Here is a 24,606-nt window from a genome sequence, read left to right as displayed (position 1 = left end):
TATTGTCAAATCCCAGCCTGGGCAACTTATTAACTCTCCACAGTTCCCTGCTAACTAACTGTATGTACCTGTCTATCTGCAGAGCCAAATATAGCTCCTTTTGAAAGAACAGAAAGAAATCCCTGCTAAGTTTAACAGAAGACAAGGCTACCCCGTGTCTGCCTAGTGCTGCAGGCTTGAGGCTGTGTGTTCATCTTCCAGCTGATACACATTGATAACTTGTGCTCTGCACTTACAAGATAGATGCAATATTTCATTGCTTACCTCAGCTTCGACAGGCCTTGAATCCTAAAACCCCATCTACGTCACTGTGGACCTTCCAAGCAGCTGATAGACAAAATGCTTCTGACAGCCATTCTGGCTAGGATAACACTTAAATATGAGGAGGAAACACAATGCTGCTCACTCCCCCAAGAGCAAGCTAATTTTAAAGTTAATACTGTAAGTCCATATAGATAGGATGCTTTAACGACCTTCAGCCTGGCCAAACCTGCACTCCTAACCCCATGGGTTCTGCTGACATGACTGACAGCTGATAGCTTTTCTGAACGCCAAGCAGAGCATTGCAGTCACTAGTAATCAAACTGCTTAAAATGGTGTGCTTTCTATCACTTGGATAATACTTAGGACAATTTTCTAAGAGCATAAAGGGATTTTTAAAATTTGCTAAGATTTGTAAAATAAGCCTTCCTGAAAGTTTGATGTGTATACGTAAATTGATCTTTAAAATCACAAAGAACGGTCTGATTGTGCCTTATATCAACATTAAAAAAGGTCTCTCCACTCATGGAAACACGTCTGGATCTTCTTCCCTCAGTTTGCATAGCTACATGTTCACTTTCCCATATAGTTCACTTTCCCACTCCCCATTTTCCCCAAAGTGTGGGAAACAGATAGGGCTCTCCCCACAAATAAAACTATTTGGAGAGAGAGAAAGAACGGAGAGACATGAATGTGGTAATCAGTAGGACAAGGAGTGTGAGCGAATCAGTGTCCAAACTGAGCAGCTGAGAACAAGAACAAAATCCATAAAGCCCCTTGAAGGTCCAAAAACATCCCTTAGATTATGCCTGAGAACAACATAGAAGTCAGTGCCATCCAGAGAGTACCAATATATTAAATTTTGTGGCAGAAGACATACTATACAAGCAAGAAGTTGCCCTGTACATGCATGAACTGAACTTTTAAAACCATCTCCCACATAGATGATCATAGTAAGATCCACAAGGAGAAAGATCCTGTTACAATTCCCCACCAAATACTAATGTAAACAACACCATGCTTCTATATTCAGAAAGCATCTACATCTCTGACAAGGCTTCTAAGATTTCTAAGACCAGAGCAACAAAAGCCAGTCAAATGCAAGTAGGTCTTAATTTCCATTTACAAGTAACTTAACATGTGAAGGATGAATTAGGATTTTTTTTTCTGGTACATAAAGTATTAGGTACTAGAATACCTAATCTCTAATTTATGGCTGATTCAGCTCCTGCTAAAATAAGAGATACTGGTGGATCCAAATAGGAGGCTGGGACATTTTGAGAAGTCACAAAGCTGTTACTAGGTTGGGTGGGCTATGAGACGTAAAGATGCGTTTTCAGGCAGGAGCAGCAAACGTGGCTGCACGCAGCGCAAACCGTGGTCCTGTTGGAACAGCCACTTTAGCAGAGACCCGCACAGCCTCCCCTGCGTCTCTGACCTTCTGCACGCTGACAGCGTAGGTGCACCGACTGCTGGTGCAACAGATGTTAAAGCAGGAAAACCTGATCCCAGAGCAGAGGGATTAATGGGGCATTAACACGAAGGCCCCAGTTGTGGCCATTTAAATGCTAGCAGCCTTAAGTAAGTTATCCAAAACACAAGCTTGCAGTGTGAGCCACTAGAACTTAATTATAGAACATCTGGGGCCAAAACTTGCCCCAGGATATGCATGAGGTCATCCTGATGATGCTAATGGAAACCCATATGCTATATATTAGAAATAAAAAACGGTTCTAAAAAGGGGCTATTCTAAAGCAGAACATAACAGGTTAGTTTTTGCTGAACAGTTGTTTTACTATTTACATTTACAAAAAGAAATCAAGTCACAGATGCCCAGGCTCATCAGCTGGGCTCTGATTTACATTATTCACTGATATTCCTGCAAAATCAGCTAAAGAAAAGCTTGGTTTTAAAGCTTAAGATGTTAAATTAATGTTCTGTTAAATCTGGCAGATTTTGTTCATGGTTCTCTATTGACCCTTGCTGTAATACTCCTTTTGACATTTTCCTGATGCACCTTTTCCCATCCAAAATATTTTTCATTTTTGACAGTGCAGAGTGTATTTGCATCTCCTTGTCACCTCCCAAAGTGGTATTTCAGGGCCCATCGTCTGCCATACCACTAAACCTAATGCATGCACGTAGCTCTCCTTGCACTGCTGCTAACAGTTCTGCTACATTTCAGATCTGCAGGGCAGCGGAAGGTAAACACAGCTTTGGTTTTAGCAGCTCAGTCACAGCTAAGCAAGCATCTGCCCTGGCTGCACACAACAAACCTCTGGTTTCAGGGGAGGAACATCGTTGTTTCGCTTTGCTGCCCTATGAATCTTGGTGCAAGAGGCTTCAGCCTGAGTGTCCGCTGCAGCCTTCAGGACATGAAAAGCCCCATCCTTCCCTGCCTGCTACCATATGCAATTATTTGTATTTGTGTAAAATGAGTACCTCACTACCTAAAGCTTCCAGTGATCCTTTGTTATGCGCTGCCCTGTAGCCAAACAGCTTTTCACTTTAAAATCTCATCCCTTGGTCTTCAGAACACCTCTTTGAGAAAAGGCAGCAGAGCTACACATTTTGCAAAGAAGCAAGGAAAAATCAGAATAACAACTACCCAATAATTGCAGGCACCCGAACTGAAATACCTCTAACTAGATTTTGGAGGTATTTACATCGAAGCATGAATGCGTTTAGAACCATGGGTGTTTCCAGGGTGAAGCCTGGAAAGTAATAGGTAGCCGAAGTGAAATCTTAGAATGGACAATTTCAAGCAACTTCATCTGTATAAAGTCATCTAGCGCATGTAGGCAACATATACAGACACACGTAAATGCGTTGAGAAAAAATATCCAGCCTTTCAGTGCACACTGACATTGCATAGTATATGCATTAGTGTTTAATGAAGTGTTTGGGGTCCATGCTAACTTTCATTTGTAGGGCTTTAAGTCACGCAGCTCCTGCTGGTGTTACTGGATGCTGCCAAGAATACAGAAATATTTTAAGACCAGCTGAGTGTGTTACACTCACAAGCCTCTTTTTATTTCAAAGTAAATTGTCAGTTTAATCTCTTTCAAAGGTTTCAAAGATCCTACCCACCTCTTCTGGGCAGACAGTCTCAGAAATGGATGCACCATAAGTTGTACACATCTCCTCCATTGAACTCCTTCTGCCTGTTCCTTTATCTGCTGTTTATATTTGTCTCCCCATGTTCATTTCTAGCCTTTTCCTTAGCCTTATGCTTGCTTTTCACTTTCAGGTATATATTCTGCAGTACCCTCTAATGCACATCTTTTTTTCTGCTGTTCCTACTCGCCATCCCTGGCACTGTCAGTGTCATACACGACCACAGAATCTGGGCTGTAATTTGTGTGTTTACCTTTACCTTGCATTTATTATGATAAACTCTCTCAGTCTCTCTCCGTCACCTTTCGTTAGCTCTGATTTCCTATCCTCTTCAGTTCATACCACTCCAGGAAAGGCAGGAGGGGGAATTAAGTGCTCGTGGAGGCAGTGCTGGCTGTCACAGAGTGATTGACAACACGCATGCTGCCTGCAAGTGCCGAGATGCCACAGTTTGCAGAGTGAAGTGAGACCTTGGTGCCCGATACGCCCTCCTTGATTGGAGAGATGTTCTGAGAGCGACTGCCGATCATTGTTAGCTCAGTGACTCCCTGCATTCTCCTCACTTCCTTCTCCCAAGCTGTCAGACTGGCAAGACTCAGGAGAAATCACAGGTTTTCTAATTGCATTTATGCCTGCACAGAGAAAAAAAACTTAAATACAGGCTGGTCAGATCTGTAGTGATGATGGAGAATTCTTTGCTCCATTCTGTGCTAGTGCGGGCTCTTCAATTTCTGCCTGGCAGCTTCCTTGTTCCTGAGGACAGAAAGATAAACTGTGGCTTTGTACGGATAGGGAAGATGACAAAGAGAAAAGAGAGAAAAGGAAATTCATTACATTTATCAGTGATAGCACTTTCTCAAACGATTCCTGCAACTTCATGTACCATGTCCCCTCCGTTGGGTGCATCTATCCTGGATGGCAGTATCTTGGATTTGTAGAAAGAGCTCGTTCCTTTATCTGCACAGTCAGATTGGAGCCCTTTCTTGGTGCTGGGCTGACTGTTCAGACTCTTCTGACTGCTCCATGCTGAGATGCAAGGCATCATGCGTTACTTTCAATGATATTTCCTCAGTTAATAACTCCTCTGCTACTCCCTTTTCTGTTAAAGCAAGATGATGAGAAGAGGTTTGGTATTTAAGCAGTGAGTTGTCCTTCGGCAGCCAGGCAATCCAGACAGGAGCGCACAGCAGCAGCCAGGATGGACTCGGCATCAAAAGTGGTTAAGTTCTCCTTTCATTGTACACAACAGACTGTTCTTTTAACAGGTCATCTTTTCAGTCTAACCAAACACAAAAATTGACTATGTCAAGGTGGCCCAGAAACACTTGGGAACCCCAGGGTGTTTAATGATCTGAGAGAAGGCAGAAGCCACAGACAGTCCAACTCCTGGGTTACGGGTGGCTCTGTGGGTAGCCGTAGTCTATGCATCTCATTGGTCACTATGACTGAAATAACAACAAATTGCTTTCTTCTATTTTATCGCAGAGTCTCCTGGGAAGCTTATTTTGCATACAGTGACTCAGAATGCTGCCTGCTAAGCTGCACGTACTGTATGTCTGTCTGGAACAAGTCAGAGTAATTTGTCCTCTTGTTTACAGCAGCCTATTTATAATGGCACAGAGCTGACCCAAGGATACATCAGGTCTCCTCTCTGAACATCCAGAAAGGGGCTTTTCACCCTCATCACAAAGCCATGAAAACTCCAGCTCCCTCCACTTTGCCTTCCAGTGTATATGCTCACCAAGGGCAACAGAGAGAACGCCAGATAGAGAAGGCTTTGATGAAATAGATCAGCAAGAACATTTGTTGCGTTATGATCACAGCAAGAACCCACCTGCCCCATGATGATACAAGGCCCAAAGGATGGGGAACAAGTATTCCTGCATACCTAAAGATTATGGTACCAACTCTTACTATTCTCCCCAGAAATGAGCAGTTTGCAAAGGGTAACATCTTTAGAGAGCCTGCTTTCAAAGCTCAGAACTGCTAGAATGAAATCTATTAAGTCACAAGCTTTCTCAGTCAGTCAATTTCATCTCTTACTAATACCTGTTTCTGAAAGCATCGTATGTCACACATGTGGAAGGGAGGTGCATGTAATAAATCATACATGTGCATTCTAAATTTATTTTTCACAGCAGTAATTTTAAGTGTCCTACATTCGCGTCTCCTGCTGGCTAACCTTTCCCCCCAAGAATTAGATTAACAGTTCTCCAATCCGTGTATTTCAAACAACAGCTTCTTCCCACTCAATGAAACAGGTTTTCCTTCTCTGTTTCAGACACAACATTCCTCTTTAAACCTGCAGCAGCCTACAGTCCAGTCTTTGTTCAAAATTTTGTCTTTATATTAATCTGTAATTTCTATTTCTCCTTGGAAGAAGGGGAACGTCACTGCTTCAGAAAAGACAGCAGATTTCATAAACAGACATGTCATGCTTATTTTTGACCCTGTTATAAGACCAAAATTAGTGACTATATGAATACATTTCTCATATTTCATATATAAATATCCACATTTATGTCTGCACACACACACAAAATTCCAACAATACATACTTGTACTTGCATATGAATAAAAAAATATTTAATCTTATTTTTACATATATATAGTCACAGGCATGCATGAATATATTTATACCTCAATATATACACTCCTATGCACAACCTGTAAGCATTTTACACTCATTAAATACTTCCCAAGTTTTGTGCTGTATTTTTAGTGATATCTGAAGTATCTGGCTGAAGATAAGATGAATTACCCCTGTACTTAAGGAAAGAGACACAGTATGCCTAAAGCTTACCTAAAATATTTTCTTTTACACATATCATTAAAGAATATAAAACTCTTTCCCTGCATTTTCTTTTATTTAGGATGAGCAGCACCACTTGGAAATGGAGATTAAGACTGTCCTAGTCTCATGTCAATACCACTATCTGTACCGTACCATGAATACATGAATACTATCTCTACCACGGCACCCTCCTTAATAGGAGTTGCAGCAGATACTGTAGGTCACAAATCTGCTTCCACAGTGCAGTTTCTAGTATCTTGAGATTCTTCATGCTTACAAAGAAAACAACCTCTCTTCCTGTTCCCAAATTAATTTTTCTTCTTTCTTTCCCTGTATAAATCTTAACAATTGCATACACATTTTTTTTTTCACCAGTTGTGGAATATCTGACCATAAATTGAAGTGGTACAAAGCCCTTGAAAGGTAATTTTGATTCCTGGAATAACGACAAATACATGGCGTGAACTTTGCAAAGACAAGAAATAAGGGAATTTTGTATCTGCAAGACAACCCTTCCATTTGTAAAGAGGATATGCAGAACTGGGTTGGAGGCTTGTACAGTCCTGAGAGATCAGCAACACTATATATAGCAACACTATGTACAGAACAGCCACACAGATGTAGTTTTCAAATTATTCTACAATCTGTTTACAGTTATTCCCTATCTCTAAGATCAGTCATGAAGGACTGGTAGAGTTGACTGAACAAATGATTCAGAATGGAAATATCTGACTTCTTATTTCTGGGACCCTCGTCTTATTTTTTTTTTTTTACAAATTATATTGTTATTCATTTGTGTGTGCTGAACAGGTGGGATAATTGGTTTACATCCCTTTGGTGATATATGAAGGATTCATATTTTTTCTACCATGTTATTTATACTATGATTCATATTTTTACCTTGTTATTTATACCATGTGTCTGGTCATTTATGTCATATGCTTCCTGTTTTTAACCAAATGACAAACTTCTCAGACAGGACGATAGATTCCAAATGATGCATAAGCATTCATAATCATAAAAGTCTTCACTAGTACATTTTTGAAATATTAATTAGGAGAGAATTATAGCATAAAGCACAATCTGAACAAATATGAACAGATACCATTTAGTGATGTTCTGCCAGGCCAGAAATTGAAGACATTTTAAAGATGGAAGAAGAGTACCAAGAATCGAAATAGGAAACTCCAATATTTCTGTAAATGATTTTATTTTACCAAGAGTTGCATGTTGGGAATTAAAGAGTGATATAGAATGTGATAAATTCATATGGAAATGTTTTTTTTACTAACTTGCCATAGAATTTTCTACTTCCCAGGAGAGAGATCCCTCCAAACTTGTGCCTTTAAAGACATTATGCCAAGCGTTAAAGACTGTCCAGCCATGGTACACCAATAAGAACAGAAACCTTCCTGTTCTTACTCAATTTAGCCTATGGTTGCAGTTTGTTGTCTCCTGATAATCCCACTTCAGGCCTTAAGCTTCTCCATCCAGAATGAGTGAGAGAAAAGTGGAGGAAGCAAATCTGATTACTGGTTGAGAGCCACATACAGCTCTCTCTTCCCAGAGAACAGATTTCTACAGTAGCATATGGTGGGAATGGCAGCAGAAAAGCACAGGGAACTTAAATCATCATTTCTTGGCCTTCATAGAAAGAAGCCTTTGAGCTCACTGGTGTTATATTCTCTCACTGCTCCAAGAGCATGGCTGTCAAAGAGCTGTGTTCCCCCAAGGCAGCTCCATTTGCACCTTAGCATAGCTGACCATGACACCCATGAGTGGAGCAGGAGGGAAAGTCATAGAATCATAGAACAGATTGGGTTGAAAGGGACCTTAAAGACCATCTAGTTCCAGCCCCTGAATTTGCTGCACCCACTGCTTATTGGCTGTCACTCTCAAAGTGGCTTATCTTAATCACTGTGGCTTGCAGGGAAAGTAAGAGAGAAAAATGGAGAAGATAAACTCCAAAAGTGGTCAATAATGATTTCTTCTGATTATGCAAGATGCTGAGATCATATACCACTGATATCAATAGAAATTTGTGCACAGCCCAGTATCCGTTAGGTTCCAACAACAAGATATATGATTAAAGCATTCTGATCTGAGTGACAAAACTAACTCCTTTGCACAATGCTTTGAAAGTTATACTTAAGATTGAGAAGAGAGCTGGATCTCACCACACATCATGTCATCATCCTTTCATGATTTGAAGATTTTGCACAACCAAATCTATACTTTACTGTGCTCAAATTACTGTGCTCTCATTCCACTAGATCTGCATTCCCAGCATTTCTTTCTTTCCTGGATACTTGTGTGAACCATATAGCTGTAGCATCAGCTCATCTCAAAACCTTTAATATACTGTCCCATAAAATCCTTGCAGATTTCCCTGCCAAAAAAAGATCTGGAGCACTGGTGGATGGCAAGCTGGACATGAGCCAGCACTGTGCCCTCACAGCCCAGAAAGCCAACTGTATCCTGGACTGCATCAAAAGAAGCATGGCCAGCAGGGTGAGGGAGGTGGTCCTACCCCACTACTCTGTGCTGGTGAGGCCTCACCTGGAGTACTGTGTCCAGATGTGGAGTCCTCAATACAGGAAAGACATGGACCTGTTGGAGCGCATCCAGAGGAGGGCCATAGAAATGATCTGTGGAATGGAACACCTCTTCTACAAGGACAGGCTGAGAGAGCTGGGGCTGTTCAGCCTGGAGAAGAGAAGGCTCCGAGGTGACCTGATAGCGGCCTTTCAGTATCTAAAGGGGAGCTACAGGGAACAAGGGGACAGACTCTTCAGCGTGGTCTGTGGTGACAGAACAAGGGAAAATGGTTTCAAGCTCAAAGAGGGTAGATTTAGATTAGACATAAGGAATAAATCTTTTACAGTGAGTGTGGTGGGGCACTGGAACAGGCTGCCCACAGATGTGGTTGATGTCCCACTCCTGGAGACCTTCAAAGTGAGCCTGGATCAGGCCCTGGGCAACCTGATCTAGCTGAGGATGTTCCTGTTCACTGCAGGGGAGTTGTACTAACTGGCCTTCAGATGTCTCTTCCAACTCTAAGGATTCTATGATTCTATGATTACTAAATTGTTAGCATTCCTATTTACAGGGTTAGAAATTAAAGCTTGGAGAGGTTAAGTTACTTGTCTAAGAGTCACATAAGAAATCCTTAATAGGTAGAAATCTGAAAATCAGACTTTGGAATTCCAAGTCAGTGATGTCATAACAATTGAAATAGTCATGGCTGTCCACCTCAGAATTAGAGATCCTCAAGACCCCTTTTGTCCTGTACTCCTACATCACTGAATCTGATCTAGAAGCTTTGTCGTTTCTTATTGTAGCTGAGATAAGCAGAAGCTGCAGTGCTGAAAGTCCGAAGGAGTCAGGAACAACTCCCACATGATTTTTAACTTTTGACCCTACCTTCTTCTGTTGCTTCACTGAATTGTTAAACATTCCACACATTCCAAACATTTTGCAAAGCTTGAATCTGAGCTTCTTTATGGGCAGCATCAGCTATAATTTCTTTTGGCAACGTTTTCTGGCGATGTTAAGGAGAGATGCACACTTCTTCCTATTGCACTGTGTATTTCCCATTTCCATTCTGGATGCTCAGAGAACACTGGACATCTATTGAGTCTTTCATAAACCTGAACTCATTGCTTATGTCAAGATTCACTTTCACAGACCATTTAGGAACATGGCTGTTCACCAACTCAGTACCTCCTCTCCTCCATTCTCTGCCAGGATATTCTTATTGCTCTGTTCTGCCTCAGAGTGGTTGGGCCCAAGACAGTGTTTCTCCTCAAACTGTACTGTCTTTTGCTCAGTGGTGCTGATGGTCACATTCAACAGAGATCACTCACATTCTATCATGAAGAGATCTTGTATACCAGCAGAGATACAATAGTAGTCTGAGAACATTACGATCAGGTGTCAGAAAAGTATGACTGGCAGTCACAAACTTCATTACATCCCTAGCAAAGGCCTTACACAAAATGATGCTCCCTGCAGGCAAGAACCTTGTCTTTCCGTATTTCTTTACAACGTCATGTACAGACCTGGAGCCAGAAAGATAACAAGTGAGAAGCAGGCTAAAGGCTCTTTTCCTGATGGAAACAAATCATGAATACTAGTTACTTTCAATACCATGCTCACTCTGCTTCAGCATTAGGAGACAACTTTAAGCATGGATGTGTTTGTATGTTCTGGCTCAATGCTACTACAGCGTATGTTTTAATGACTACATTTATTACATAGCTCACTGCACAAAGATTTCAGTTACATTATTAAAAAAAAACCCTCCTCCTGACTTTTGGATCAGATATTTTCTGCATGTATTTTGAATCCATTGTTAGTTATTAAGCACCTTCTCTCCATTTTTGTGTTCCTAGTCCTGTCTGGGAATAAAGCCTAATGTGGGTCTGCCCTCTCCTAGTACCTTTTTTCCTTCCCTTATATCCCAGACTACAGCATAGACCTCTCTTAAATCCAGTGAGACGAGATAAGCCTTTTCTGCCTGGCAGCATTTCAGAGACATTAAGTGTAAGAGAGAAGGTAAGTAATTTACCATGCCTCCCCATTTCTGTAATGGGGGAGGACATCTTGATACATTTACAATACTCCTCTGGGGATATTTCATCAGTTATACCTAACTCTAATGGACAATAATTGATTTGAACTTTCTACTTAGCACAGAGCTGTAAACAGCTTCACTCCAGGTTGCAGCAATGAACTAGTGTTTTGTAAAATGGAGAGAAATTTGGAAAACTTCTGCATTGGTCTATTAAGTAAGTTAACAACTCAATGACTCAGTGATAAACTAACTTGTTCTCTCAATTTTAATAACAGAGAAAGCAGTTATTAACCTAGATTATACTTTTTTATTTTCATTCTACTCTCTCCTTTTCAGTCAGAGTTTGACATTTCAGCTATTTCATTTACTTTCAGCTGAGATTTGTCGAATCAAGATACAGTATGCAAAGGTATTTTTATTGCTCTATTTAATGCCAGATGCTTATTTTTGTAGTTCTCAGAGCAAAAAAAGTCTAGAGAACCCTTTGCCCTGCTGTCGTAATTAGGCAACACTTGCTAGTGTCTGAAGTCTATAAAAAATATATAAAAAAAAAAATCAAAAAATAAAAAAACAACTGCATCCAAGACAGTTGGGGTATTCCCCCTCCCAATCAATTTTTCTATTGGTTGGTACCTTGGGCTATTTTATTCCTGGGCATGAAAGCAAAATTCCATCCCATTTTTGAAAATTTGGCATATACAGCATTATGTCTTTGCCAAGGTTTGCAAAGCGAAAATACAGAGTTCTTCCTAGCTCTGCTAGGGAGTTACTACGCAGCCCTTGTTATCATATGCTATATTTTTTAATGCCTGTTGCATTAGAGGTTATTGCAAAAGGTTGCAACTGGGGCAAATGATCGCATCAGTAATCCATATTTTGAGATCAATACTTCCAACCTACTGATCATTATGGCGAGCTAAGAGCACTCCTTTGTAAGGTGTTAATTTATTAGAGATAACAAAAATGCTCACAGAAAGCAGAGCAGCCACATTTTACGTTAATAACGCTACGGTTAGAATTCAGGCAAGCACAAGCAAGAGAAGCCAAAATGACGACCTTCTCGGTTCTGCCTTTTGTTCCTCTGAACAGCAGATGTCATTTCACAAGACTGTATTTATGCACTGTTTTGTTGCACTGAGGACAGAGAGAATTGTCTTTTTATTTATTTATTTATTTAGATCATAATCTGGGACTGGTGCTGGAACGATTTGCTGGCCTTGAAAGCTTTGCTACAAGGCCGCAGAAGTGCCTCCAGCACAGGCAGGTCGCGAGATGTCAGATTTCAGAATCAAGCAGTTCTAGCTGCCACCACTGCCTGATGATTTGAACTGCGTCCCAACCTATTTTCAGCTGGTATGAGCACTGAGAGCCTAATCCTCACAGGTCTCACTAACATCACTGACACTGGCCCTCTGAGCAGGATCAGGCCTTTTGTTTCCAGCTTTTCTGGTTTTGCAACAGCTGACTGAAGACGTACTGAACCAAAATGGCAAAAAGCAAGACCAGTGTAATGTAACTTTAATACTGTGAACGATTAGGATGAATAATGAAAAACAGCCTATGTGCTTTCAGAAAGCGGAGACCCACGGTATTTGCTATGCAGTTTCTACAGCTCTGGTGCTTTAAGAGACAGAAGCTGCTGATTTCCTGCTGGTCCCTTTTTTCAAGCAGAGTTTTTGGCACTTACTCAGCACCAATGTAAGGAGATAGCAGCAAATAGTATGTGCAAGTGTAAATTTTACTCTCCACCAACACGGCAATAGAGAAACTGGACTACTGCCGTTAACAGGTTGCTTTCTCTTCTGGAGTTTGTAAACAACTGATCAGACAGCGGCTTTCCACATTTTGAAGGTCAGGTGAAACAACACTGAAAGCCAATATGTTCTGATTATTACTGTGGTGCTTTTGTTTTCTTATAGTTCAGTTCAACTTGATTTTATAATGAGAGGCACAGCTGTATGTTAAGCTGATGAGTTACTCAAAGGGACACATTTTTTGACCCAACACCTCAATTTAGCATCTTTCTTGAGACAAATTTGTTATTTGGGAATGGCAGAAGATGAAGAAAGAGAGGTGCTGGCAGGAAGGATTTCATCTGAGCACTTCACATTCCAGCACATTTCAGGCAGAAACTGTTAAAAGGAACTGGCTCTTCTAATATACTCCTTATCATGAAACCACAAAGACAGACTGGACTCAATTATTAACTTCTGTAGTGATAACATGTCCCCCATCTCACTCCTATCTTCATGGCTATCCCAGGAAATGGATGCTGGATGCAATACACAGTACCAGCTGCCAGCTAGTGCTTCTCAGAACAGAATCTAGCTGGTAGCAGGAATATCCTTGCATTCAGTGCTTCAAAAGGTGTCTTCCATGGTATGACAGCCAGGAGCAGAGGGCTCTCCTCTTCACAAGGGGAGTCAGCAGGCATTTAAGCACTCTGGCACTGACAGACTCTTCCAAGCAAGTGGAAACAGCCAGTGGAGACTTACAAGCCTACAAAAACTGCTGAAGTTTTTATCTAGAGTGGTAAATGATTTACAAACTACTGAAGCAAAATTAACAAAATCCATTTACTCCCTGGTCTTTCAAAATATTAGAGAAACCCTTGAAACTTCTTGCATCCCCAGCTAATTTCAAGAACAGATTACATTTTTTAGCTAGGAGCTCCAGCACCTTCTTCTCAGTTTCCTGAGTGCTCTAGGATTCATATGCAGCATGAGTCTGGAGGATACATCACAATTTATGTTTGTTTCCTCTTCCATACAACCTCTCTGAAAGCAGTCTAAAAGGATCTTAATCAGTGGAAAGTCATAAAGGTCTCCGATAAATGCAATAATGATAAATGAAAAGGAAATCTTTACAATGTTGCAGCCTTCCTACCCTTAAATGTTCCCTTTCTTCTCCGACAGTAACCCTGCCCATTTCCCCTCACTCCCAAGCTGAAGTACAGAACCTCTGTCTTTCTTTGTGTATGCTTTTCCAGTCACAGTTGAGTCCTTCTTTTCTGTAATTTTTATCTGCGGCTTTCAATCTTTCTGATGGTTCTGCTTAGACTTGCATTGAAGGAAAGGTATTTGTTTAGCTTCTACAGCATCCTGCACCTCTGCCCATTTAGGCAGACTCACCTCCCTGCACTTCACAATACACGTCTACATGACTTCTCCAATCTGCTTAAGGGCCTTTTGCAAATCCTTTTATTATGCTATTTGAATTTTACAGGCTTCCCCTTCATATTTCTTTAAGTAAAAAATGAAGTAGGCTACCATAATGTATCTGTTCTGGTATTCAGCAGAATAAGAATTGTTTCTGAAACGTTCTTCGTACTACAATGCAGGACTGGACCAAAAATCAGTTCTTTAAAGACATGTTATTTACAACACCTCAGAACTGCTTCCTTCTAGCCATTCATTAATTAAATATTGTTATTTTTAATTTACCCAAATAAGTAGATGTAGGTGCAACCTTTAGTCTCTGGCAATACTCTCATTCTTATTAAATCATATTAACGGAATGCAGTGAAATGCAGCATGATGAATTTATTTCCATGAAAACAGAGAGGAAGAGAATGGATCCAGTAAGACAAGTTGCCAAGATCTTTGTACATGACAGCTTTGAAAACCTACCTTTTACCATTCTATTTAAGAAACAAATCCCACACTGAACTGTCTTAACTCAAGGTACTCTAATCTCTAGAATTCAAACTAGGCAATTAAGTTTTCAAATAATTTTTAGACTCAAAACCATCTTATATGTGGCTCCTAATGATGGATTCCAACATAGTATTGCAAAGAAAGGGATAATTGTATAGCTCACCTTTCCAATACTTTCCCCAAATGGCAGCCCACACATCTGATCTTGATATTTTTTTTTGCTTGCTATTCTGGATACATGCAACAATTGTCTGGGAAATATTGCAAGGTCTCTTTACATGGGGTGAATTGGGTAGAGTCAAAATAAGTGGTGCCAATCCTTTATCCATCTGGTTTATGACTGTTCCAGATGGAAGGAAGCTATTAGAACACCATTCTTAACTTCCAGCAAAGGCGGAATACAGTCTCCAAATTAATGATTTACCATATGAGCCACCTAAGCTTAGTCAGAAGGCCAAGAAAGTACTTGGCCCACTCTAAAATGTTCAGATCAGCCTCGAAATGGAAAAGACCAGATTAACAGTTCCTGAAGTCTAGTAGTGAAAGGAGCTGGGACAGCCTGACAATGCCTGACAAAAGCAGGACAGAAGGCAGCCCTTCCACTCTTACAAAAGTTAAAAATACAGGTCTACCATCTGCTACAAATTGCAGGACAACAGTGCTCTCCTGCAGCAGAGCTTCAAATCCAGCATATAGATCCAGCCTTTGACACCGAGCAATCCTTAAAATGAGAAAAGCCACCAAAATGAAACACTTTTATTCCTTCAACTAAGTGCCCTACATAAGCACCAAACCATGTGAATCAAAATGTTCCATTAGCAGCAGCAAGCATGAGGCAAGCGTGGACAAGTGGGACAATGGAGAATGGAGTAGATGCAGGGTGACCAGGGGTCCCCAGCTGCCAGAGCAGTTGAATGGCAGGGAGGGCAAAACTAAATATACAAAGGGCTGGGTGAACAGGAGGAACCCAAAGCTTCGAGTGACACCTAAAGGCAGCTGGGATAATAGAGACCTTTAAAGAGGCCTTTGAAATAGGAATGTGGAGAGCAGGGGGACAGGAAAGGCATAACTGAGGATTTTTTTCTGATCGTTAAAGAAAGGAAAATGCAGCCCTCGCTCATTATGGAGGCAGACAGCCCAGCCAAGCTGGTACATCTCATCAGCCTATTAATAAAGCTGCACTTGAATCTAGTTTCACAAGGCAAGCCATCGGATTCTGTGCTTCCAATGCGTTGTACAGACACGGGGCTATGGAAAACCTCACCCTCCAGAGAGACCTGAGTGAGGCAGTCTTTTTCATTAATACCAAGTCTGCACAATGAATCAACAACAGATTCAATAAGGCCAGGAAGAGCAAAAATAGAGCTTCTGAACAAATAAAAGACATGTAATGAGATCAGAGTGAATTTAATGGGAACCTCTATTCCACTGAATAGACAAGGTCCCAGACATCCTCCTTCCTGGGTCTCAGGAGCTAAGCCAATAGACTTTGAGTTGCATCATTAAGTTCAAAATCAGATGAACTGTAATTGAAGTAAAAGTCTTATTTTTGGCTTGTTGATCAAAACGGAGATCAGATGTGCCTGAGGGCATGATTTTCATCAGGACCTCAATGCAATCCTTGATTTCCAGGGCACTGCACCTGCAATGAATCATGGGCTCAACTAGGAGCATATTAACACCCAGTTACCTGGTGTGCAGGTGGAAATAGAAAATGCAATATTTAAATGCTTTAAAAGCACCTGCCATTTATTATGAACACAATTCTTTGCAGACATAAGATTGCATCTTAGCACACACATGCCATTATTGAAAATCATACCTGATGATTTGGAAATAGTATATTCACATTTGTGCCTACATCCTGATAGCCTTTCACCTCCCTTCCCTCCAATAATTGGCCTAAAAGATCTTCCTCATATTCAATAAGGAACTTTGTAAAGCAGAATGAACTCTGTATTGTGATCATAGCAGATCCATTAAACGTCTGAGAGAGTATCGTAAGAACACATCAACCAAGAGGCAAGTAGTGGGTCCTACACTGCAACTTCCAATCAAAGATCACTAGTTAAATCCCCAGAAAGCAGCATGTTGTCCCTCCTTTCATGTGTAATACAGCAGGTGATGGAGAACTGAGAGAAATGAGAAATCTCGTTCTCATAGGTGAAGGGACAGCCTGTCATCTGTGCAATTTTTCCCACACATGAGTAGGTAATAAATACAAATTAGCATCCATTGTCCTAACATCTTGAAGCTAACCCTCTTAACTTAGTGTCATACACAGATTCAGAACGTCCTACAGGATACTCTGGTACCTAGGCAGAAGAGAAGATAATTCGGGTGTTTGGTGATCTGGGGCAGACACAAATGAAAAGAAATAAATGGCTTCTTCGTTTCACTTGTTTCCTGCAGAAGAAAACATCTGCATCAAAATGAGTTTAAACATAAGGGAATACATTTTCAATGTGTTGCACAGGGATTTAGCCACATGACTCCCACTGATGTTTATGGGAAATGAGTGGCTAAATCCCCATGTAATAAGTTGAAATTTTAGCCCAAGGAGACTGACTGTGGAAGAACTCGTCAAGGTCTTTGCTTACAAAAATTGTGAGCATATCAACTGTTCTCAAATACCACCTCTCCTTACTGATATATAATGAAGTGGACCCCTTGAAAGGGATCGGTGAAATTACCTCTATTAAAAGGTTACTGAAAACCTTTGAACTGCTCTAGTAGTGAGTGCATGAACATGACCCATGGGTGAAAGGGCATGTCAAAGGCTGACTTTTGTGCTGATCATGTCACTTTTTACAAGCTGACACTCTCCTGGAAGGCAAAAATAAGGGGTTACCGAATGATTTAATGCTTCAGACTTCAGCAACAAAAGGCATCTAGCAGCGTGGACATCCTGCCATAAAACACATCAAGAGCTTCTAACCATAGTTAGTCTCAGTAGGTTGCAAGAGAAGAAGGAAGATGCTAAATCCCTTGGCTTTTCTCCTGCCCTAAGGAGGATGGAGATAAGCGCCAGATTAAAGTGAGAGAATCTCTTCTGTTTTCCAATTACACAGATACAGGCCTACCAGTAGCCAGATACTTCTCAGTAGCCAAAATTTGCTACCAAATCTGCTCTATGAGTATCAGATTAGAGGTTTAACTAGAAAATATGTGTCTAATTCTTTCCTCAGTCATGTGACAGTTAGTTCTCAGGGTAAATTAGCAAAGGGCTAGCCTATTTCTGACTAAAATATACAGTCAACACAACACATTTCTGTGATACCCACATCATTTCTTGCACCTCAATACATGTAGTTCTGCAGCCATTCCCCTTCCACCCTCACACAGAGGGTGCTAAGGAGCAAATATGGACAAAAATGAAATGCTTTAGCACAGCAGATCAATAGATTATATTGTATCATCCTAGTGCAGTTTTAAAGGCAGGCTAGTTCAAGTATGGTGATTATAAAAAGCAGGTTCTTTACAGAAATGTAGCTAGCAAAATGACTGTTGTGTTTCTCTGTTTTTGTATACAGCTGTTGAGAAAAAGTCTTTCTGTAGGGGTTGGTATTCATGATTATTACACAGACTTGAGAAGTCTAAATCTAAACTTCCAAAGGTTTTGATTACAGAAAAATATATATATTATTTTACAATTATAAACCATCGATCAGAGGCATTTCACAAAATTAGAGCAATGTATACCTATTCTTCTTTAGCCATCACACTACAAATTCAAAAGGTAAACTGCACTCCTATTTGTACTTCAACTCTGAAATACTGTATATGTGAAAATTAATCTGGCAGACTTCTGAAATTGTAGACTTTTGGGATGAGCAAATGGGTACAGTTTTCCTTTAACTGTTTTTTGAACCCCATGTGTTGAGAGAAAACAACAGAATGGAAATTGCTCATCAAAATGTTAACTTGTGGCACGGCAGAGTCACAAAGCAGGTGCGTGGCATGCCGTTCCCTTTGCTGACATGCCTACCACATGTCACCCAGTTCTGCCACCTCCGTCACTTTCTTTTGGAACCTCTCCTCCTGCAAACACAGAAATGTGGCTTGTCGCAGAGTCTAGCACAGAAGCGACACGACCTTCGAGAGAGCAAGCAGTTTGGGAAAGCACTAATTTAGGATAATCCCTCATGAAGTAATCCTTTGGATTATCTGTAGTGACCACGGTCTTCCAGCCCAAACATAAAAGTCTTTCAGCTAATGCTTTTGCTATTAGGAGGGTATCTAATCAGAAAAATAATATGATCTTCCTAATTCAAGTTAGTAGCGAGGACACTGACCTATCACAAATAACTGAATTTTTCAAATTAGAAAACACTTGAACAGACAATACAAAATATAAATAAATAAAGGATAAAGCATCACGGAGCATACTTTGTTCATTTATTTTGACAACCGCTTAGGTTTAATTTGTGAAAATACTTCACAATGTACAAGTAAATGTGTGTGATGAACTTTCTAAACATAATGAAGTCTTCATAATCTTTGAATGAATGCCTGTCTTTGTGGTTCCAGTGCTTGTGTCTGGAAGTGAAAGCTGCTAATGGAGAAGTTACCCTACACAGTGGCTGAGATTTACAGAAAGAATATGGGAGAAGAGACATCTTTTTTACTGTTCTTTCTTCCTCACAGTGTTCTGTGCACTTGGACATCAGAGACTGCAAGAAGCCAAAAACTCTTGTATGTCTCATGGAACCTTCAGCCCTCTGCAAAACCTCTGTGAAGGATCACTCATATTTCCCTAAAACATTTAATGACAAACACATTACTTTGCCCTAGTCCTCACTACCCACTTCCATTTGCCTCGTAGGAACTTAGCAAACTTCCACAGCTGACTCAGTCTGACACGCTATATTTCAAACAGCCCCAATCGTATTTCCTCTGGGATTACATTTCCTTTTACCAACTAGAGAGAGAGTACAATAATAACCCCAAATGGGCACCTTCTGAACTCCCAACTATTTTGGCCCCAGGTTTCAGTTTTGTCATTCACAGAAACTGCCTGACAGAACAGACAGCAGTCAGGGGAAACACCCATCGACCAGACGACTAGAGTGGAGAAAGCAGAAGGCTTGACCCAAATAGTTGTATAATGCATTCCTAACAAAACATAACACAGTAATAACTACCATCATGATATCAGGGATGCTCTGACAGTAATGCCTCCTATTTTATTATGATGGCCCACAATGTCAGTGGCAGTTGTTGGTGAGATGGCAGTTAGAGACTGAACCTTCTCACCAATATCCTGTTACGTGTTGTTGCTGTGCGACAGACGGCAGCAGAGGGGCAGTCTGACAGAATGGCCTCTGACATTGAAGTGCAGATGAAGCAAGGGCGTGTCACTGAATTCCTCCACGCAGGAAAAATGGCACTCATTGACATTCACTGACACTTGCTGAACGTATGTAGAGACCAAACAGTGGATGTGAGCACAGTGAGGGAGTGCATTTCAGCAGTGGCAACAGCAACCATGCGTCATGTGCAATGATGAATATTTTTACAAGTGTGGCATGCAGGCTTTTGTTCATCGCTGATGAAAATGCACAGCTAATGCTGGTGATTATGTTGAAAAATAGTGTTTTGTAGCTGAGAATCTGCTCCATCAAATAGTGTTGTTGTGTTCTTTGTATCTGTTGTAGTTTCCACAGAAACAAACAGGAGGCATTACTTTCGGAGCAAGCGATGTATTTACCACAGCGTTAGTGTAGTTCACCACTCAGGTGTCACATAGTATCCTGAGGTTAAAACGGGGCAGCTATGCGGGCGGTGCTGGCGGGAATTTCAGGCTTGCTATTTTCCTGTGGCCAGAGAGGTAAATAACTCACAGACGTAGTTTGATTTCAGCCACAGGATGGCAAAGGGAGAACCAAGTCATAGCTCCGCAGATGGCTCCAAGTCAGTTGCTCCACTGGCAGCCTCAGACTTTCCTTTCTTCTCAGGATGGAATTTATTATCATAGCTTTGAGTCTGACTTCATTCTTAGTGGCTGAATCTGTGTCCAGATTTCTTTTTGCTGGCTGCTTTGACTAGATGGGGGGTACTGCCCTGGAGGATCATGCTATTTGAGCACAATAAACATCTAAAAAAAATAATTATTTCTCTTTAACCCCCATCTCCTCATTATCATTTTTGCAGTGGTAAATATGAAGCGCAGATAAACAGTGAAAACATGAAGTACCCATGACAAAATATAGAAGCATTAAAGAAAAGTGAATCTTCCCAAGATTACTCATAGCCTACATTGCACCGGAGAACCCAGCTCCCCAGGAGCTGTTGGGAAACACAGCGTACAGCTTCTGAGATGCATACCAACCTCATGCTGTCAGCTGAGCTGCATTAAGAGCCTCCTGATGCCCTGAGGACTAAAACCATGGTATCTCATGGTACACAATATGGATCAGACCTCTCTCTAAGTTTGATGAGGATGACCGTCCCGGTGCAAAACTCTTCACATCTCCAACATTATTGAGGGAAAGCTCATGAATTGTTTTTTTTTTTTTTTTCCCCTATGACTATTTTAACAGAGAAGTGTCTTTAGAGGAAATGCTGGGGTAAAAGAAAGCTGAGTATCATTTGGTATTTTCTGAAATTTTCTACTGCTGCTCTTTTTCAGGATTAAGTTCTATGTTATTTTGTTGTACCAACAAACAAACAGCAAATCCAACCCCAAACCATTATGTCTAAATCCAGTGGAGTTTTATTGCACTACTGCTTAAGTGGGAACAGACTTCAAATACTACTTCTCCTTTTCTAAAAGCAGAAGACCTTAGCACTTGAGCTCAGAAGCTTGACCATTAATTGTTTGTATTGCAGAGCCTATGACATACTTAAGTAGCTGAGCATAACAATAAACACAATAGCCAGTTCATTAAATCATTCTTTGTTAAGACTTTTCAAAGCTTTGGGCTTAAGCCTCTTAAAATTGAAATCATTATGCTATTTTTTAAACAAATGAGCAAACATAATTCACACAAAAAGGGGAAAGCACAACAGAGTCTTTGATGTATGCATCATCACTGTGATGCTTCACTGAGATTAAACTATATGTCTTAACACCACTAAGAGGTTTCAGCAGCTCTTTCCAAGGCAAAGCTGAAATCAGAATGGCTATAAAATGCTGCTGTTGCTGTCACCTCTCCTACAACTTTCCTTGGGCTGTCACATCTTGAGAGAGGCTATCAATAAACTCTGAAGAGCGGTGTTTGTAGTCCCACTTGTTGTGTCCGTAATATCCCGTCAAAACCTTGATTTGTTGACACATCCTGCCAGGTTCTGAGCATGACTGGAGATGACGAAAGATGGGCCCTAGGAGTGGAGGTTTGCTGTGCGGAGAGAAATTGTTCTTTCAACTCCGACGTGCTACTACTCCAGCTTGGAAAAACAGGGCCAAACTATTCACTGCCTTGCAGGTAGGCAGGTATTTTACACAAGGCTATTTAGATAAGGCTAAAATACCTTAACACAATGCTACATTGATGAGCACACCAAATTATTCTGCTTCTTAAATAAACCCACAATCCTCACCCTTGCTTTTGCCACACAGCTCTGGCTGGCTACAGCTTGTTTCTCCTTCTTGTGCCAACACTGCAGCTGCACTTGTAAGAACTTCATTTCCCTCTCTCTGTAAAACAATCCTGCACCTTTTCTCACATCATATGTCACGGGCAGAATCTCTGCCATTCCCTTCCCATGAATATCGTTAGTATGTGAATTCACAAACTATTAGCATGAGAACACGCTGTAAGGAAAGCAGAAAAGATGTGAGGAGTTGAGCAAAAGACTGTTGCTACTACCTTCTTTTTCCCCTCCCTCAGATGTTCTGGTTATGACTTTGCGTGTTACAGCTGTCAGACTTAAAGCCTGTTTCTGTAGGGTGCTGAGCACTCCCTGCTCTTGACAGGGTTAATGGCAGCGAATACAAATAGTAATGGGTACGCTCAACATCCTATCGAACGTATCAGTAAACTGTTTTCTTGCAATTTTTACCATTTCTTGTAATCGCTGCCACAATGAATTTTAAGCCAAACCTCACACTGATATGCAACTCACAGAACTGTGGCCTGGCAGAGGGCTCCATGCTCTGTTCCATAGCAGCCAACAAGGCGCCTTTCCCAAGAAAAGGAGGATGAAAAAAGGGTTGGTTAAGGAAGGACAGAAAGCCTGGCTTCCTTTTCCCACATAAGGTTCCGCAGCCTGAGCAGAGGGCTTGCAAACTACCTGCCTGAGACCTGTGGGGGACTCAGATCTAAGACTAGACTTGTCTCTCTGAGCAGACACAAAGCACATACGGCTTTAAAGAAAATGCATAAATGAATTGAGAGTTAAAAACTACTAGAGAATACTCCCTGGGATTATCTGTACTATCAAGACAGGAAAACTTTGCAGATGCTACTGTCTCTCTAGAGGAATAAATGCTTGCATTTTAATATTCTCAGCAGCTGGTTCCTGTTGAATGCCATCAGGATGATTCAGCCACCCACCAGGAACACCAGTAGCAAGTGCACACACAGAGAAATCTGCAAAACTTTCTCCTCTCAATGCCAATACTGTTACTTTGCCTGAGTCTGATCAGTATCAACTATTCTCCATTACTACTTGCAGCATGTTTAACCTCGCTCCAGGATGGTGAAAGAGAATAGCTAGTCCTTGGTGCTGCCAATATCAATCCATCTGTCTGCCTCCTACAAGCAGTGCTTCCCACAATCCACATTCTTACAGTGTACTCTGTGGTTACCTCACTCACCTTCAGCCTTACCACAAGTAATGTTTCTCTCCTGTGAGCTACTCTCATCAAAGTAATGGTTCAGGCTGTCTGATAGCCTTCCCCCTACGGTGGTCAACAACTGATGAAAGGGACCATCACCCTATAACACGTTGGGTTTCTACATGAGACTCAAATGCAACAGATTACTTCCTCACCCCAGCTGATGATCAATTTATCTCTTAAAATCTGCTCTCTCTCCCCATTTTTTTTTTAATTAGCCTTAGTGACATTCTGACTGTGGTCTGTGGACCACTTCCAGGTGTTTTATGGAGGTATATCTGTCTATGAGCAATAACGAAGCATTTATTTTTCCACAAGTGGCAATGCATCCTGACATTTGTTGACTGGGTCAGATCACTCAAGGTTTCCTCTAATACCACTGGGACAAATTTCTTCCTCTCTTTTGTCTGGTATTTCTTGGAAGTAGATTCAACTGCAATCCCAATTTGGAACACTCTGTTTTTGCAAGACAGAAACTACTGAAGACAACAAAATGGCAGAGTGACCAGAGAGACTGGGCGACTCCTGATTTTAGGTCCTACTGCAGGGAAAGAGTCTTTCAGTTCTAATTCATGTTATGTCTGACAGCCAGAGACTGAAAATAAACAGCTCAAATACAAAACAGTGAGAAAGTAACAAAGCAGATACACCCATTTGCTGAATAATGCCCATTTAGTTTTCCTCCTTAATGCTCCTGCCATTTCATTCAGCTCAATATAAAAGGTGCTACAGGTGGACAGAGAAGTGGTATCAACATCTATTCTAAAATGATGATTTTTAATTTCATCATCACAGAGTATCCTAATTTCACTGTTGTCTTTCAAGGCTTTGAAGAAAAGATGTGCCTTCATCAGGGAAAGAAATGTTGGTTCAAAATAAGTCAGCAGCACTGGTCTTTCAACAGGAACAACTCCAAATATAGGTGCCACCACACATGTAACTCTTTAAATAACCTCTCAAACAAATGAAAGAAATTTAGGTTTATTACCCATGCCAGGATGTCCAAATGTGGAAAAAAAAGCCAAAATAGAGAAGTCAGAAATTGTGCATCAAGTAGGTGACATAACCGTTATGAGAATTTCAATGTCAGATTCCTGATGTACTTATACAACTTGTGACAACTACTGCTAACTGCAATGATATCCATTCTGATTAGAACTGATGCTATCATATTCCTTACTTGCTTCGCAAAGAGTATCTTCAAGGAGCAGCACGATTTCCAGAATCCAGGGTGGTCCCTACCATGATCTCACCTTTAATCAACAAATTTATGGAGTCGCCACTTGCTCATTCTAAGGAGTGAATGGTTAAGTGCCATTCAGAGTCAGCCAGGAGTCTGTGCATGAATATGGAATAGAGAGGCAGGAGGGCAGCAGAAAGTGAGAGAATAATATTCCATACCAAATTAAAAATGAAAAAA

The 24,606-nt window shown here is 40.9% G+C and overlaps 1 protein-coding gene across 22 annotated transcripts in view; it reads right to left on the bottom strand.

Moving 5' to 3' along the window:
* Positions 1-24,606, bottom strand: part of ZBTB20 (zinc finger and BTB domain containing 20) — a 470,842-nt gene that overhangs the window by 77,889 nt on the left and 368,347 nt on the right. Inside the window, exons 10-11 of one of the 22 annotated variants that reach the window (XR_002439295.1) lie at positions 4,213-4,477; positions 1,972-4,131 (exon numbers count right to left, since the gene is read on the bottom strand). The exons of 20 other annotated variants lie outside the window; for them this stretch is intronic. The gene's annotated coding sequence lies outside the window, so the exon portion shown is untranslated. Of the gene's footprint in view, positions 1-1,971; positions 4,478-24,606 lie in introns of those variants that run through there. One more of the 22 variants, XR_002439294.1, reaches the window with a different exon arrangement.

The sequence above is a fragment of the Numida meleagris genome, chromosome 1, assembly GCF_002078875.1.
Source record: "Numida meleagris isolate 19003 breed g44 Domestic line chromosome 1, NumMel1.0, whole genome shotgun sequence".
In the NCBI taxonomy this organism is placed as follows: Eukaryota; Metazoa; Chordata; class Aves; order Galliformes; family Numididae; genus Numida; species Numida meleagris.
Note: the sequence above shows the minus strand (reverse complement) of the source record. Positions and strands in the feature narration are given on the sequence as shown.